The 13,495-nt window shown below is 41.0% G+C and overlaps 1 long non-coding RNA gene across 1 annotated transcript; it reads left to right on the forward strand.

Moving 5' to 3' along the window:
• Positions 1-706: 706 nt before the first annotated feature.
• Positions 707-7,594, forward strand: LOC139626844 (uncharacterized). The gene is made up of 3 exons (XR_011692440.1): positions 707-3,237; positions 3,324-3,383; positions 4,423-7,594. It is a non-coding gene; the product is annotated as an uncharacterized lncRNA (long non-coding RNA).
• The last annotated feature ends 5,901 nt before the right edge of the window (positions 7,595-13,495 follow it).

Genomic DNA, 13,495 nt, shown 5'->3' on the forward strand with positions numbered 1-13,495 from the left:
GGTGCAATTATGGTGACTCAGACTGGCTATGGAGATGCAAGGTGGTCAACATTTTCTTTTGCAGAATATATATTTCTCATAAATACTGGTGTAATCAGTCAAACATTAATCACCACCATTCTCTACAGACTGTAGTCATTTGTAACTGTTTGTCACTTGACAGGTCAGAGATCATGTTTTTTTTTTGTTTTTTTTTCCTGACAGTACTCACAAAAACACAGCCATGACACCTTTCTCGTGGTGTTATACTGGGAACATCCTGTATTCAGACTATTAATGATAATATCTTTTTCTTTTTTTTTTGTATGGGCTTAATGAGAAAATGCCTCAGACCACTAGTTCCCCTTCCAGAACTGAAGATTTTAAACAGGTATATCTCTATGAAAGATAGACTACTACATTCTGTATCTCTAAAAGATAGCTTTTCATTCATATCTTTATCCAGTCAGGTTCAAAGCAAGCAGCTGTATATTTACTGTCCCTTTCCTGTATGCTTTATCTGCTACAGATGGCTGAAAGCAGCCAGAGAGAGAAGGCTGCAAGGCCCCACCACACTGAGATGGCTGCAGGGCCCCACCACACTGAGATGGCTGCAGGTCCCCACCACACTGACATGGCTGCAGGTCCTCACCACACTGACATGGCTGCAGGGCCCCGGACTGCCCAGACTGAGACAGTTCCTGGATCACACAGCAGGGAATAAGAATACTTTGACGGTGTTTGTTTTACCCTAACCGTATTTGTAAGTGTTTTGATATGAAAGTTTGGTCAGTGGTTCACCTCAGGTTGTCACTCCTGCAGGCAGGTCTCTCATCCCACAGGCAGACTGTATCGCTAAAAGATAGCTTTTCATTAATATCTTACAGAATTATCCAGTGAGGTTCAAAGGTTCAAAGCAAACACCTGTGTATTTACTGTCCCTTTCCTGTATTCTTATGACTTGTGAGAGTGTGGCAACATGTTTCCTAAGAAGTGTCGACCTGAGGTGCTCAGGGTGCTTTGCTCCACACTGGTTTGCATGAACTCGCAAACAGTCTTGTCCTCTGTAATGGCTCATTGCTTTTGGTCTTGCAAAAAGGAAGACATTTGTGGCACAAACACCACATTCAGTCCTTTTACTGGTCAGTAGTGAGAGTGCATCCACCATTCTTGGTGTTAGCAGCAACATCCTTTCGGCCCCTTTTTCCCATGATTTCTATTCGGCTGAAATAGTCGCAGAGCCTCTGTTCAATCTTTGACAATCCCACGGCGACATCTATATCTTTGTGTGGTCTCTTTCTTGAAAACTTTTGAGTCGTGTTTTTGAAACCACCCCAGCATGTCTTCGATCGAACACAATGATTTGTGCAAGTGTTACTATTGCAAGTTCAGCATAATTCTGAGCAGTGGCCTCCCCCTTCAAGTTGCAAAAGGCATTTTCTGCAGATTTCTCAAGGTAAATGGAGAAAGGACATCTTTCCAACATGCAGGGGAAATCACTGGATGACATTGAAATTGAAGGTTTGTACATTAGCACTGAAAGATATTTTCTGAATGTTAAGTCAGGTGCATCTAGACACTTCAGATCAGTGGTCACCACCCTTTTCCAAGCAAATATAACTTTTCAGGTCCAAATATAAGACAAGGTCTTCAGTTCAAAAATACAGAAGCAATAATTCAGAACATAATGGTTTATCAACTCTCAGTCATATTGTGATACTATTATCACATTGTCTAATTATTTTACACAATTTTGTCCAAATTAATTATAAAATACAGAGCCTATGAATTCCTCATATTTATGTTTGTAATCTGTGTGCACAAGTCATTAAATCTATCTTGTGCACTTAACATAATGACTTCTTCACAAAGATTTATTAACCCTTATTTTAACTTAATAATTCAATGAAAAGTCATGAGTGTAGACAGTGTGCTCAGTTTTTTTGTTTGTGTTTTTTGTGTCATCCTCAGTCTCTGAGATCTTTGTTGTGAGGCCTGGTTCACATCACCTCATGTTTCTCTTTATAATCTTTATATGTATTTTTATGTCTTTATACAGTGTCTACACAACCTCTGGTTTCACTGACTGTCTCTAACTAAAAAGTCTAATAATAAAGATCAGTAGAAGTTTGTATAGATCAGTGGATATTCTGCTGTTGGAATCTTTCCATGTGTCCCCAGAGCTTCTAACAGAGGAGAGTTTATCACTAAATAACTCCATCAGAACTATTAGAGCTTCATCTGAACTGAACACAGATTCTTTAATCCACAGGATCCTGACAGTGATGAAGCTGTGACTCTCCTCTTCATCACTGCAGCTCAGAAGTGACTCTGTGAGCAGAACTGGAAATACAAACTAAACCTCTGATAGCTTTGATCAGATCAACGATCTACACACAATATTTCATCATTAAGAAAGAACATTTCAGTCTCACTGACCTCATCACATATAAACTATGTCAGTAACAAACGTCACAATAATTCAGGCTCCTCAGTCTGACTTAAACAATTGAAAATTATGTCTAATGTGTCTTTTTTATTCTGGTCATGTGATCATATGGTACAGATTTCACCTGGTTGAATGTCACATTTGGATGTTGCTGCAAACAAAGTTACCCGCAGGTCTCAGTTTCTTTTCATATCATATTAATACTTCATTCATGGTTCTGATGATGTTGCTTATAATTAAAAACTCCACCTCTTTCACATGAACTAACTTGTACCTGGACAGGTAAACCCAGAGTTACAGGCCTCTAGTTTGATAACTTCTGAATCTGGTTAGGTTCTATTTATGTCATTTGTCGAGGGCTTCAACACAGTTTCCAGCTACACTGTGAATGATTGAATGATGTTTTCAATATGAACGAGAACAACACTGTGATTTGTGTGTCATTGGTTAAAATTGTGTTTGTTTGTAATTGTAACTTGGATGAAGATCTGACTATATTTTAGAACAGAGGCTTAACTTTTTCTTGCCAATGGATATATTGAGTTATTATTTCCAATATTAACCAATATTAAGATAGTATATTTTTTGGATGTGTCTTTTTTATTGTCAGCTAGGGTTAGGGTTAGGGTTAGGGTTAGGCTTTTATTAATACCATTTCCCAGTCGGAATTGTGTTAAGTGATGCTGAGGCCAAAGACAGTGAAAGTGAATCCGATAATGGTGGCACAGTGTCCGTTGAGTGTGGTACTGATGAGCCTGTGGATGCCGATTCAACAGTCACAGAGCAGGTCCATGACACTGGAGATTTTGGTAAGTTAGCCCACTTTATAAAACAACAACAAAAAACATCTGTTGAACTATGTTCAACAGATGTTTGGCAAAACTATGTTTTGCAGGAGCAGTGTCATCGGTGACATCCACAGAACATGAGACCGTCGCTCTCTCTGTCCCTGAAGGTAAGCCAAGTTTGATTGTAAAGCAAAGGACACATGAAGGCATGCACCGCATCTGTAAGAAAAAAAAAATCTTAATTTTAAATAATTAAACTGTCAAATAAGTCATAAAGCATCATCCAGTCAATGTGGGATCACATGAAGAAACCAAAGACATTGAGGAAGCCTAAATCCAGAGAATGACTGTGGCAAGTTCTTCAATCTAACCTGCAAAACTGTGTGCAGGTGTACCAAGAGGAAGTGGTGGTGGTGTCAAAGGCATAGGGATCAATCGTCAGATTTAGGTTTTTTTCTCTGTACTGCATCTTGTACATTGGAGCTATGTACATCTTGTACATTGCTAATTGATAGATTAAATCAATTAGTATTGATGCACTGTTTTTAAAGCATCTGAACAGTATTTTCAGTGCCTAAAACTTTTGCACAGTGTTTTATATGCAGTATTTCCATTCCGTACACTCGGAACACTCTGCCGGCCAAATGTGCGTGTCTGCTGCATCATTGCAACTGCCAGATTTGTCTTTCTACATAAGACTTTGCCTTGATTTGTGTTTACCCTCGTTCAGAGCAAGGCACACACAACCACAGAGAGAGGGAGTGCTTACCTGTAAAATGATGCCCTTCACCTGTTAAAATGACAATACAGCTTTAACCTACATTTCATACATACTGTGTCATGTCTGTGTCAAATTTAGATTCAGTCTAGGCATTGAAGCTATATTGAGAGGTGGCAATTATATGTAATGTTGCTGGTATGATGTCAATATGACTATCAACACGTTTTTCCAGTCTGTTTTTGCTGGAACTGCATTGCACATGTGAAAAATAAGTGAGATGGCTAGATCATGTGACACAGCCGTGTCTTATGCAGGCATTGTGTCCACTATAACCTGTTAAAACCAAAATGTTCCTCAGCCACCATGCAGGCAGTGTGGTTCAGCCCAAGGGCATTAGTTGAACTTGGGTTTTGATAGCTCCAACTGCCTAACACATTTTGCTTTCTGTTTGTGTGATATTTTTTTGTCCTTTGCATATCTTCCAGGACAAGCTGCTGTTCAAGAGACCAGAAGAGTACAGAAGAAAGGGTGGTCCAAGGCTGAGGTTGCTGCAGTAATGTGGCATTTCAGAGATCACATATGTAAAGGAAAATTGGCAACCAAAAATGAATGTAGTCATTGCAAACTGGTAGAAGGCCCCATGTTAGCACAAAGAACTGTGTAAAATATAAGGGACTTTGTTAGAAACCAAGGAGTAGCTGCAAAGAGGCAGTCACAGAAACAAAAACTGTAAATCCACAGTTGAGTTCATTTTGTTGCAGTTATGCTTGAGCCTTTTATAAGGTATGGCTAAAATGTGTTTTTTAAGTTACAGTTCAATGAGGTTTCCAAAAAACAAACCATAGGCAACAATGTTTTTGGTTTTTGTTTTTTTATTTATTTATTTTGGGGTTTTTTTTTTAATTGTTTTTCTTTTATTTTGTCTACATAGTGGTTATGTCGGACATTATACTTATTTTTATGCTTTTCTTTTTACACACTTGCTTTTCTTTTTACACACTTGTATTTACCAACATATTATTTATACATATAATTTATATTTGGATTAATATTACTTCACATAATAGTAATATACTGCACATAATAGTATTATGTGCAGTATTTAAAGCTCAAATGCATATTTATGATAATAAAATACCTGTTCCATTAATGCTGTAATCTGTCAGGTTTGTGTTTTTATGTTAATGAGGAGTAATTTAAAAAGTGACATCATTGTCCCTTTAAAGACCCAACAGTGTTTGTTTTGACCTCGTAAGTCACACATCTGTCAAAATGAGACATGTCTGCTTAAACCACAATCCTATTAGGGTGGTGTGTATGAAGTTGTGTAGCTTGTATCTGAACTCTGAAATGAGCTAAAATTTTTCAGATTTTTTGCAGTGTTTTAACCTAACTCTCAAGGCTCTAGGACCTCAGGAAAGGGTAGTCCATCTAAACCACTACTGGGCATGTTTGGAGAAAATGTCCTTCTAATACATATAAACCTGTGTGTGTGTGTGTGCGTGTGTGTGCGTGTGTGTGTGTGCGCATTTTATGCTTTGTCGTGTTCACAGGGTGTTTCTTTTAAGAGACATATTTTATAGGATATCAGAACTCAAATGCCTCACTTTCAAAAGACCACTACATGGCAACCAGACCAATCAGCTTCACTGAATATGCCAGATAAAGCCGACTTGAAAAGACTAAGAAAATCCCTCCGTCCCTCTCCTCCCTCCCGTCCTCTCATCCTCCTTACTCCCTCATGCGGTTGCTTTATCTCTCTCCTCCCTGCCATACACATCTCATGTTTTTTTCTTCATGTCATTGCTCCCAACATGGCTCCCCCTCATCCTACCTCTTATCCTCCTTTCCTCTCTCTCCTGTCTGCTTTACTTCCCTCTCCTCTCAATTTGGCTTCCTTCCCCTTTTATTGTATTAAACATATCTCCCTCCTCCTCTCTCTCTGTTCCCTTCCTTGATTGGGTTAAAGAGACACACCCAGACATCATGAAAAACATCTCTGTCTATGGCAGAGGCCCACAGTGAGGTATGAGGACTGGCATACTGCTGACACTCACCATCTGTCCCTGAGACATGGGAACCCTTAGAGAGGGAGAGAGAAAGAGAGAAAGAGGAGAACAAGCTTACAGGAAGTCACCACGACAGCCTTGATGATTTCTGCCTTTCAAATTGAAAGGCAGAAATCATTCATTCTTCAAGGGCAAAACTGCTGTTCTACTTACAGCAAAGCTTTAAACTTGGCACTGAAAAAACACTTCCTGTGCCTCCACAGATGGGAATTGATATGAACAAATGACAACCAGCAGAGTGGATGATGGTTGCCTCTTGCCAGCTGTAAGAGTTCTGTCTAATGCTGGAAGATTTTTTGTCCAACCACTGGAGGCAGGTGATCAAACATTTGCTTTACAGTCCAAAAATGAGAATTTAATCACCTATATACCAGCTACAAATCAGCTGACTTAAACCTGCAGTGTGAACCTTTTGTCTCCCCCCTCTGGCTGTGAGAGTAATTACACAAACACAGTTGAATATAGAGAAATTTCCAGAGTTGCATTCATTATCCAAGTAGAGTAAATTGCATTCTTTCAACACAAACCTATCCAAGAGCATTAAGGAGACAACCATGTCTGTCAGTCCCTTGTCTTCTTTCAGCCTCTCCAACCAGAAACAGCCACGCCAGTGTTAATCTGTGTTTGTCCTTGACGTCCATTACTTTATTTTTCAGACTGTGATCCTTCCTCTGACTGCAGTGTCTTTTTATCAGGGCCATCAGAAACCTTTCTAGGACACTTTCTAGGTTTTCCCACCATAGGCTGCTGCAGCTGGTTCATCTCCTTGGTTATGGTTACTTCTTCTGATTACTGATACTGATACTACTTGATAGTAGTTATTTGGCTTAAACATGTTAAACCACTAGTATGGTCCTTTAAGATTTTGTTTAGTTCAGTACACAGACACAACATGTATTACCATCTGTTTTTAAAATTGATGAGAAGGGCAAGAGTGATTGGCCACAACAGCATCTAACATCAGATCATCCTTCCTTCTGCCGCACCATATCGAAGAGTGCCCATTACATTAGTGCATCTTGGGCCACAAAAATACACAAAATACACACACACAAACAGCACATTGTACTGTTGGAGAAGAGAAAGGGTGGAAGAGTGGTGGTGAGAGTCAGGATGGTAAATGTTGGCACTATTACTGGAAAAAGAAGAGAGCTGACTGATATGATGAGAGATGGAGTGTAGATGTACTGTGTGTGCAAGGGACCATGTGGAAGGGGAGTAAGGCCAGGAGCACTGGGGTAGAGATAATCCTAGCGGAAGAGTATGTCAAGAGTGTTTTGGACTTGAAGAGAAGCTGATCTTGTGATTGTGATCTGTAGTGAGAGTCTGAAGAGGTGAAGGTATACAGTGGAGAGAAGAGGAATGGAAGTCAGTAGGAGCAAGACTGAATACAATAATCTCATTGGCAGGACAACCTAGACTATACTGTATATACTGGGCATAACAGATTTATTGAGATTGAGGCCCATGCGCTCATGGTAGGATGGTAACAGGTACAATGCCTGAATTGAAAACGCTCTGCAGCCAGCAGATGACTTTTGGAAAACAGCCCTAAATTCTGGGAACAGAGAGCATAACATGGAGTATAAGGTTGGAGGAGATCAGACAGGTATGCAGGAGCAGTACATTTAGAACTTTATATGTAATCAAAAGCACCTTTAAGTCTAATCTGATATGGACAGAAAGCTAATGGGGAACCTAAAATTGGTGTAATGTGGTCAAATTTTCTGGATTTAGTTCAAATTCTAGCTGCAGCATTCTGAACAATTTGAAGATTTTTAATACAAACATCTGGCCAGAAAACAAAACATTACAATAGTCAAGTCTTGATGAAACAAAGGCATGAATTAGAATTTTAAGCATCAGTCCTAGACAGGAAAGACCAAATCCAAGGTTTGTTACATAGGTGTAAGAAGGCAGTCTTAGTGATATCTTTAGTGTGCTGATCTAGGGAGAGGGTGAAACCAAATGTGACACCCAGATTCTTGGCTGCAGACCAGTGTTCCCTGTAAGCAGCGTGCTTGCGCAATCGTGCACTGCTCAGCGCACAAGAAAATCTATACAGCGCATAAAATAAAATTCAACATAAACTGTAAATTAATTAGAGCAATAAAAAATATTTCTGTAACTTTTTGCAGTGTAACACAGTGAGTGACAAATGTCCAGCCAATGATACGATACGGTTCACTTACGCTACGCAGCCAATCATAGCATTGACATTGCTTGCGTAGGTGCCCTTTCCATACGCGGCACGGCGCTGTGCAAGGTAGCTAGCTAACAACAGTGCATTTCATTTTAAGTGGGCCAAATCACTTATATTAAAAGTAAATGAATGGAAATTGCTGCTGTAATTTGATTCTTTTAATAAGCCATATAACTTGCTATGATCCCAGGTGTTGATCAGGTGTGATACTGGTGTGTGGCCACAGCATTGTGAGCAACATCAGATGTGCGTAGACTATGAGTAATTACACAGGTGTCAAGAGTTACTGTTACTTGATCAAACTGGTGTCTATGTCGGGTTGGGCCAATTACAAGCATCTCAGTTTTGTCATCAGTGTAAATAATTTGGCCAAGATGTGAAATATAAGGTGATATATGAGATACAATGTTATTATAGGAGACACATTGTGTTCTGTCATATAAGTAAGACTTTAACCAGGTGAGGGCAAGGCCAGAGACATAAAATCTGCTTTCCAGATGGTGAAGCAGAATATGATCAAAAGCTGCACTGAGATCCAGTAAGAGGAATACAAAGATGGAGTCAGAATCCACAGTAATCAGAAGATCATTTGCTACTCAAGTGAGTGCTGTCTCTGTGGAGCAACAGGCCCTGAGGGCAAACTGGAATGGTTCAAAAAGGTCATCATTAAATAAGTGAGATGAAAGCTCATTAGACACAACTCTTCACAATACTTTAGAAAAGTACTAGTCTATAGTCTTTCAACTAAAGGTTCTCACATGCATCACACTGAGCACCTGTAACGTTAAAACAAAAAATACATTTGTCACAGTGCTCATAGTACATACTTCTTAGTATGTACTACATTCAACTGTAGCTATGTTTGATGCACTGGCCATAGAAATTTGAGTAGAGTAAGATCTTGGCAGGAATTAAAAAAAAAGAAGACAAGACAAACTAGATTATGTCATCATTTGTACAAACCTTGACAGTATGGTCCAAAAAACAGCCTGCAGCACAGGCACACATTTCCTACTGGAGAGCTTCGCAGAAATGGCTAACCTCTCTGGTGTAACAGCAACTCTGGTGGGGGCACCTTGAGGTTATAGAAAGGAATGTTCCTTTTTCAAATGTGTGAAGCTTGCAGACTCTTGAACTGGTGTGGCAAATTTTAAAAAGCTCCAGCAGGCACTCCTCATACACTAAGTACTTTGCCATTCCCTGCAGTGTCTTGGTTGGTGCCCTGTTGACAAAGAGAACAACTGTCAATGACCAAACAAACTTATTTCAAAGGTTATTATTTATAATGCCTACATTCATACTGGAATAATATGACAATTTCCACCAATTATACACCCCACTACTGCAGAACCATCTGAGAACTTCTGTAGATGTAGATGACTCAGAGTTGTATTGGAAGTCTGAGGTATACAGTGTGAAGAGGAAAGGAGACAGCACAGTCCCCTGTGGTGCCCCTGCACTACTGACCACCCGCTCAGAGACACACACCCCAGTCTCACAAACTGTAGTCTGTCTGTTAGGTAGTCCATAATCCATGAGTTGTGGAGGTGTCTACCTGCATCCATTGCAGCTGGACTAAGCAGGCCTTCAGGGCCCTGGGGCTGATTCCATCTGGACCTGTGTGTTGTTTTGGCAAAGTCAACTGAGGGCCCTGTGCTGAACCAAAACATGTTGAGGGACTGCTTTGTAAAAAAGGGCAGTCGAAATTACTAAAGGGTCAAACATATCGAAGCATGTTTGGGAGGGAGATGGTTCCTGGATGGTATCTCCTGACCAACAACAACCTGGTAAAAATGGAAAACATGGGCCACTGGCTTTCCAATTAATCCTAACCCACAATGGTAGTCCCATTTTAAGCTTTAAATAACTGACTCGTGTGTAATTTTTGAACACACTGCAAGCTGAATCCATCTCTTCCTCTTCTCTCATCCACCCTGTCTATTGTGTTTGGTGTGCAGCAAGGGCCAGATGCATAAAGCTCTGTGTAGATTCATGACTAAAACTATATGTATTCACAAAACCAGAAATATGCATACGCATATTTTTCGTCAGAATTATAAAGGCGTGTACACATTTATAAATCTCACTCATTGAGAAATTAGGCGCACATGACCCTCATTTGCACAATTACCACAACCTAAACTTAGTCATAACTCATTTGAAAGCCTTATTCTTAGTCTTTCAAATCCAAGCTGGACACCCAAAAAACAGTCCTACTAATTGTATATCACCCACCTGCCCCTTACTCTGATTTCTTAACTGAGTTCTCAGACGTTTTATCTGAGTTAGTTCTCAGCACAGATAAAGTCATTATGGTGGGTGATTTTAACATTAATGTAGATGTTGACAGTGCCAGCCTCAGTCATGCATTTAATTCACTATTAGACTCAAATGGCCTTAAATGAACCCACTCACTGTTTTAATTACACCCTCGATCTTGTTCTGACATATGGTATAGAAAGTGAATATTTAACAATACTTACCCAAAACCCTCTTTTTATCTTCTATTAACATTTGAGTTCACAGTAATGGATTTCACAGCATCATTACAGCAGCTGCTACTGCACCTTCAGCCCCTGAACTCACTGTGGGCTGTTTCTCCTCCAGTGTTCACTAGTGTTCGATCAACAACCAACCACCTACTCCATAGATGAATCCAAAATAGCCTTTTTGGTGAGTATCTCTCAGGCAGAGCCATTCTGTGGGCTACTGCTTTATGGGAATTACACTCACAATTCAATGTAACATACTCACAATTCATAACTGATTACTGTCTAGTGAATCATTTAAGTAAACATATTTTAACATTTAAACATATTTTAACATTTAAAAATACTGTATGTTTAAATGTTATTTTTAAATTGGATTGTATTTCCTGTCAAATCCCCCCAGGTTATCTCATGCCAATCAGACTTTAGTCAAATCAAATTAGTAACAAACATCTTGAAGTCATGGATGGTTTTTCTTCTCAGCATAGATGTTAAATCTATTTCTATTTTCTTAGAGATGTTGCAACTTGATGAGCTGCACCTGTGTAAGAAATGTATGCCTTTGACATCCAGTTTACCCATTCTGGTTGTAACCCACATGCAAAGTGTGTTGAATGTGTGTTGAAACTGACAGATGACTTTCTCTTGAGTGTATTTAAAGATATTGCCACCACATTCTTAATAAACACTATTAATTAAAATGTTTTTAAATTGGATATAAAGCCTTTTACAGAACTGCTCTCTGTCCCATAAAGGATCTGATGCCTGTTTGCATCCATCATGTAATTTACTGCCCTCTTGTGGTGGCAGCAGTGAACCGTCTCTGGAAGGCAGCTTGATATTCATCCACTTTATCTATTAAAGTGGATAAAGTCCCTTTACACACACAGCAATACACAGTATTGCTGTGTGTGTAAAGGGACTGGTTCCGGATTATGGTAGATCAACGCAATGAGTTGTTGGTTTAAAACAAGGTCACAAACACAGAGGATCCAGTTCATCTAAACAATAAATGTATTGTTTAGCTGGTTGATTCTGATGAAAAGGAAAACGAAAGAACAGCAAATATTAGTCCACACAACTCAGATATATTCAATTCAATTAACTATAAAATAAATTAAGAGTGTGTGGAACTTAAATGAATAACTCACATCAACTACGCAGCTCAACAATCAGGAATTGGGGAGGATGAGGATTAGGCAGCCAGGTCCTTTGTTCTCCAGGGCAGAAAAGGCCTGCCCCAGGTGAGCTACCTGCCTAAATGAACTTCTCAGCTCCACCCTCCAGTGATGTGAGGGGAAGGAGGAGGGGTAGAAGGAGTTGAGGTGAAGGAGGGATGTGGAAGGAGGTGGAGATTTTCTACAGCCGCCCCTCAAATATGTGGATCATATTTGACTTGAAAGAAAATCCTCATGTGGAAGGGGGGTCTGAATCATCCTTACATTCCATGAGGGCAACCAGTCGGCTGACTGGACGTACATAGGGCTTTCCTTTTACCATTATTTTGACCACTCTGACTCTTCCATCCAAGCTGGGGAGGATCTTCTGAACTCTGCCTATTGGCCAGGAGGCACGGGGTAGGTTAGGGTCCACAACCATGACCACAGTATCCACAACGAGATTTGGGTTTTCCACGTTCCATTTTTGTCGTGGTTGGAGTGTTGGCAGATAATGTTTGAGGAAGCTTGCCCAGGAATGATCTGCAAGTACCTGACTGTGCCGCCATCTTCTTGTTCCCAGAAGATCAGGACGGGCGTACATGGCTTGAGGAAGGGCTGCTTCCAGCCGCCCCATGAGGAGAAGATTGGGCGTGACTGGATCAGGATCAGACACATCAGATGACAGGTATCTAAGGGGCTTGGACTGGTAGCTGGGAACCTGAGGCTTGGGCTGGTAGCTGGGAACCTGAGGCTTGGGCTGGTAGCTGGGATACTGCGGCCTCAGTTTGGGTTGGTAGCAAAGGGGCTTAGACCTGGGCTGGTAGCTAGGATTCTGAGGCTGAGGCTGAGGCTTGGGCTGGTAGCTGGGAACCTGAGGCTTAGGCTGGGGCTGAGGATTTGCCGCCAAGGATGGGAAGATGTGCTGAGAGGTACCGGTCACCAAATCTTCCCAGCACTGGAACGGCAGTAGGTTTGAGGGTACACTAGGGGGCAGTACATGAGTAGCACCAGAGAAGGCAGATTTCCTCAACTCTGTGGCTGCTTCAGTAGAGGGTGAGGAGGGATTTAAGGGCCATTGATGCAGAGGTAAGTACAGGAGAGGAGGGCCCTGATTCCATCGGTGGGGTGCAGCGAGTTCTGTGAGGGTTTTACCCCTGGTGATGTCATCTGCAGGGTTACTGGCTGAATCTGTATACCTCCAGTCTGAAATAACTGCTTGCTCTGGATTCTTTGACAGCTTCCGTTCAGTGCGTCGGAGGACAGGCAGGACTGATTCCTTCGGAGCTTGGAGTTTGGGGGCATTTAGTTTGTGGATTAGGGGGGGTTGCATAGCGACTGACTCCATTGATCTCCACTCTCATGGTGCGGCTGTCCAGTTGGGCCAGTGCTTCCTGGTCTTGTTTGGAGTGAGTAATGGCTTTCTCACTCTGATAAGGCAATACATCCACTTTCCACAGCCTTTCAACAGCACGATAAAGGTCTGCCTCAGGAGATGTACAGGAAAGGAAAAAGGACTGGACTTCTAATCTTTCAGTTTCAGTGGAAGAACAATCTGAGATGGCAAGGAGATCCTCAGGGAGCATTGTGGGTGCTTGTAGAGCCCAACCAAGACGGGTGTGCACGGCAGCTGGGCCATC

Source organism: Trachinotus anak, unplaced genomic scaffold (genome assembly GCF_046630095.1).
Source record: "Trachinotus anak isolate AG129_WGS33_773 ecotype Australia unplaced genomic scaffold, CSIRO_AGI_Tana_v1 ptg000010l, whole genome shotgun sequence".
NCBI lineage: Eukaryota > Metazoa > Chordata > Actinopteri > Carangiformes > Carangidae > Trachinotus > Trachinotus anak.